Here is a 5,764-nt window from a genome sequence, read left to right as displayed (position 1 = left end):
TCAAGGCTACTGTGAATCCCCTACCATCTTTCATCAGGCTCTGAATGATAACCTACGACATCTCACACTTCATCCTATCATGTGCATTGCTCCAGTATGTGGATGACCTCCTTTTAATCAGAATCAGAATCAGAAATACTTTAATAATCCCAGAGGGAAATTACTTTTGTTACACGCTCCAGTTACAGTTTTACATGATATATACACACATCAACATGATATATACACACATTTTCTGATGACTCATTAATTGTTGGCTGCATTGAAAAGGGTGAGAAGAGTGAATACAGGACTGTGGTGGGCAACTTTGTCACTTGGAGTGAGCTGAACCACCTGCAGCTCAATGTGACGAAGACTAAGGAGCTCATAGTGGATCTGAGGAGGACAAAAACACCTGTGACCCCTGTTTCCATCCAGAGGGTTCCTGTTGACACTGTGGAGGAGTATAAGTACCTGGGAGTGTACATTTATGTAATTGACATTTATGCACCATTTTTGCACGCCACGTATCACCTTACTTGGATTTATTCACTTTAATTGGACTTTTCACTCTATTTGGATTTAGGTTTTACATATACATAGATATACGTACAGATATATATATAGAAGAGATATATGTGAATATATATTTTATCTCTTTTTATTCTTATTTTTTTATCTTTATTATATTGTATAGTTGGATGTGTGTATATATCATGTAAAAACTGTAACTAGAGCATGTAACAAAAGTAATTTCCCTCTGGGATTATTAAAGTATTTCTGATTCTGATTCTGATTTTAGCTGCTCCAACAGAACAAATCTGTAAAGAAGAGAGTCTGAAACTCCTCAATTTTTTTGCTGATAATGGCCACAAAGTAAGAAAATCTAAATTGCAGTTTGTTCAAACTTCTGTCATGTCATCTCCCGTCAAGGCCGGGCTATCTCAGACAAAAGGATTCAAGCCATAGTTTCTCTCCCCCTACCACAGACAAAGAAACAGCTAATGTCCTTTTTGGGACTCTGTGGTTAGTGTAGGCATTTTAGTCCAAATTATGCTGAGTTAGGAAAATCTTTGAGGGAAATTTGTCATGAAAAAGGCCTGCTTATGAGCTCAAACGTTAAATGGACTCCGGAACCTTTAATATAATTTGAAGCGCTGAAAAAACAACTTCAAAGTTCTCCCACTCTGGGAATTCCCGATCCATCTCGTCCGTTTACACAGACGGGATGAGCGGGGGGGTGGGGTTGGGGGGTCTGTATGACTTCTGTCATGTCAAAACATGGTGACAGATTGAAACCAGTCGCCTATTTCTCTTCCAAATTGGGTGCTGTAGCAGCTGGCCTGCCACATTGTTTGCGTGCTGTGGCTGCTGCTGAAAAAGCATCCCGAGACATTGTGGGTTATTCTGATCTGACCCTCCTCGTACCCCATGCTGTCACACTAATTTTAAATGAACAAAAAACTGCACATCTTTCCACTGCGAGGTGGTTAAGATACCATTCTGCTCTATTGGATATGCAAAATATTACTATCAAACAGTGCACCGTTTTAAATCCTGCTACTCTTTTGCCGACACCAGAGGAGGGCACACCTCATGATTGTGTGGCTGAATTGGAGGTTCTCTGCACACCCCGCACTGATCTGAAACATGAACCGCTATCAGATCCTGACTTGGAACTTTTTGTTGATGGTTCTGCTTCTAGACATCCGGTTACAGGCCGGATTCTTAGTGGTTATGCTGTAGTTACTGCGGATACTGTCCTTGAAGCCAACCCACTTCCTGGGTTATCTGCTCAAGCTCGTGAACTGATTGCCCTTACTAGGGCCTGCAATCTGTCTGAAGGGAAGAGAGTTGTTATCTACACTGATTCTCGTTATGCTGTTGGTGTTGTTCATGATTTTGGGGCCCTCTGGAAACAGCTCTCTTTTCTTAAATCCTACAGGCAACCTATTCTTCATCACTCAGTTGTGGGTGATTTATTGGATGCCATTCTTCTCCCTTCTGAGGTGGCTATTGTTAAGTGCCCAGCATACACACATAAGTCTAAACCTGTTTTCCTTAGAAACTCCTTTGCAGATACAGCTGCTAAAGAGGCTGCTGCACACACCGCTCTTCACATCTGTTTCCGGTGATTGATTCGCCCCCCACCCTTGCGGACATGCAGGCTTTTGCTCTCTCTTCTGAGAAAGAGAAATGGAAACCTTTGGGTGGCACCTCATTCGAACGATGTGTGGTGGGGACCAAATGGTAATCCTTGCTTACCTAAACATTTTTTCGATCCATTTTGTGTTTGGGCCAGACCATGTGTCAAAAGGGGGAATGCTAATGGAAATTAACAAAAATTGGTTCACTTTTTTTTTCCATTTTTCTCAAACAGCAACAAGGTTTTGTGAAGATTGCTTAATTTGCGCAAGTCACAACATTTCTAGAGGACAGAAAATGATGGGCCAGGGAGCTCGCAAAACAGTTGATGCTCCATTTCAACATCTAATGATAGATTTTATTGAACTAACTCCATGTGAAGAAAAGAAATATTGTTTGGTGATAATAGACATGTTTTCTAAATGGATTGAAGCCTTTCCAGTAGAGAATGCAACAGCCTTTACTGTGGCAAAACTTCTCCTTCGAGAAGTAATTTGTCGATGGGTAATACCAAGGAAAATATCTAGTGATAATGGCACCCATTTTGCAAATGAAATATTACGACACATCACTGAAATTCTCAATGTTAATCTAGTGAAGCATTGTGCCTATCATCCACAGAGCGGAGGAGCTGTTGAAAGAGAAAATGGAACATTAAAACTAAAACTAAATAAGATCTGTGAAGAAACTGGACTGAATTGGGTCCAGGCACTCCCAATTGCTCTGATGTACATGCGCCGCCTTCAAAGATCTAATCTCAGTCCATTTGAACTTCTGTTTCCAGCTCCACCTAATATGGGATTCAGACCTCCAGCAACACCATCTTCCTCTACCTTATCTTGTGATGATAAAATGCTTAATCATTGCATTTCTCTTACAGCTCAGCTGAAGGCCGTGAGGGAGCAGACACAGGGATGTCTCCCTTCACCAGCTACTAAACCCTTGCATAATTTACAGCCAGGAGATTTTGTCTTTATCAGATATTTCAGGAGGAAGAGTTGGAGATCTCGCAGGTGGATGGGTCCATTCCAGGTGCTGCTGACAATCCACACTGCAGTAAAGGTCGCAGAGAGAGCCACTCGGGTCCACGCTTCCCACTGCAGGAAGTTCATTGGCAGAGTACCAGACCAGGCCTAAAGAAGCCGACGAACATCAGGAGCCTTCATCAAGCACCTTGGGTTTTCCTAAGCTGCTATCCATATCAACCTATCCAGTAGGAGTAATCCTAGCTGAGGCAGCATTAAGAAACATGCCTGCAAGAAGTCTGCAGATACCACAGTGGCTAAAAGCTGCCATAATGTGCTGGATTTTCCTCCTGGGGTGTTTGCTCCTCACACTCCTCTTCCAGTATGTGCATACATCCCAGATTAGAGAACAACCTCCTGTGACTAATAATATCCCACATAGAAGAAAGCGAACTGCAATACGACCTTCCAACTCCTCTTGTGAAGATGGCCGTTCTGCACTAGCAGCTATCCAAGTATGTGTACCACCTAATTCATCAACAACTATTTTCATACCATGGACAAAACTGAAGAGGCCGGGACAAAGCACAACTGGGTTTGCCTAGAGAGATTACACTTGGTATATGACAGATAACTTCCGAAAGACACAGTGGTCCACTCTTGTAGCAGATGAAGGGAAGAAATGGACCCCAGTTTGGGGAATCGATCCATGGGCTAGACTTCACCAACGATTGTTTGATCTCAATAGAACTTCATCTGAACTGAAACTTTTCATTAATACTGCTAGGGGTTCTATTATTCCACCCACTTATGTAAACCCAGAAAAATCCACCTCTTGGGGGTTCTATTTATGGCCTTACCAATCAAAGATTAACCCAGGTTTTCCCCTTGTTTTGTGTGAAGAAGGTAAAATTACTGTTACACTCTCACATTCGTGGGTTGTGCCGATGAGTGAAAAACCCTCCACTGATGAATGGTTTAAGGTTACTACAGGAGTTTCACAACAAACTAATAATTGGCTACTTTTGGTAGAAGAAGCAGCAAATAATACTAAAACTGATTGTGTAGTTTGTATGGGACCTAGACCAATACTAAGAATTGTTCCAGCCCCTTTACCAAAAAAATTATACTATTAATCTAATGACTGAATCATCTTTAACTGGGCCGTGTAAAGAATAGGATGTTGTTTACCCTCTTACTAAGGCAGATCCACAAAAACCTTTATTTTCTAGTAAGGTGGCACCGAATAATTTTACATGTTTAGAGCTGAATGGAAGTGTTAAGTTGGGAAAATTGTCTTCACATAACTGTTCCACAACTGTGAAAGTAGCAGCGGGATTTAGTCCACTATCCAGGAGTGACATCTAGTGGTGGTGTGGTGATGAGAGGTTATATGATAGGTTGCCTAAAAATTCTTCTGGTTTGTGTGCTATAATTACACTCCTCCTGCCTATCTCTTTGTACCCAATACAAGCTAGTGATCTTGTTATGAACACTGCTGTCCCTGCAGACTGGATCAACTACAGAAGCAAACGTTTAGTTATTCCGGGACCTGATCCCACTTATATTGATGCCATAGGGGTCCCAAGGGGAGTTCCTGATGAATATAAATTAGCAGATCAAGTTGCATCAGGTTTTGAGTCAATATTCTTTTGGATTACAACTAATAAAAATGTTGACCGCATAAATTACATCCATTAAAATGTTCAAAGATGATCAAAATATAATACTTCAGGGCTGGCTGCAGTACATGAACAGCTATCTGCAACTTCCCTTACTGCTTTCCAAAATAGAATGCAGTAGACATGTTACTCACTGAAAAAGGGGGTGTCTGTGCAATTTTTGGCTCAGAATGTTGTGTTTTTATTCCCAACAATACAGCTGCTGATGGTAGTCTAACTAAAGCTGTTGATGGTCTCCGTGCATTATCCAACAAAATGAAAGAACATTCTGGTGTAGACACTTCTATGTGGGACAGTTGGATGGCTGTGTTTGGAAGTATAAAACTCTGGTATCTACTGCTGTTTTTGCTGGATGTTGGATGTTGCCGTATTCCCTGCATAAGAGCTTTGGTTCAAAGATTAATAATTGCAGCCCTAACCCCATTGCAGCAAGATCTGCACACCCTAATGTACAATCAAGAATCTGATTCTACCGAACCCCTGTTGGAGGATGTATCTGTTGCAAACCAGTTTGTGTTGCATTAAGATAACGGTTTTATGTTTTCTACTTTTACATTTAATTTTATAAGTATAAGGCATTTTTTTCTTTTCTTTGTTTATGACTAACTAGAAGACAGTGATGAGTCTTAATGAAGTTTCTGTCTTAAACCACTAAATATTTACAGATAGAAATGGAAGCACTGATGTTCATCCTGACCATTCTTGTTATTTTTGTTTTTGCTATTGTTTTACACATTACACTGTTAAAAAAGTAAATGGCAATTGTTGTCCTAACACACAATTGTATTGTAATCTGACTCAGAAATATAAATTTGACATCTAACAAATAAATACACGTTTGCCCAACTCAAATTCTCAGAAGTTGGTTTAACAAGGAGTTTTAAATCGCCAATACAAGATTTTTTGAGTTCCCTCAACTGTAAACTCATGAGCATGCGCACTGCTTATGTTCATGGACACGCCCACTACGGTACGGGGTTTCCTATCCCTTTC

The sequence above is a fragment of the Cyprinodon variegatus genome, unplaced genomic scaffold, assembly GCF_000732505.1.
Source record: "Cyprinodon variegatus isolate N-32 unplaced genomic scaffold, C_variegatus-1.0 Scaffold981, whole genome shotgun sequence".
Taxonomy (NCBI): domain Eukaryota; kingdom Metazoa; phylum Chordata; class Actinopteri; order Cyprinodontiformes; family Cyprinodontidae; genus Cyprinodon; species Cyprinodon variegatus.
Note: the sequence above shows the minus strand (reverse complement) of the source record.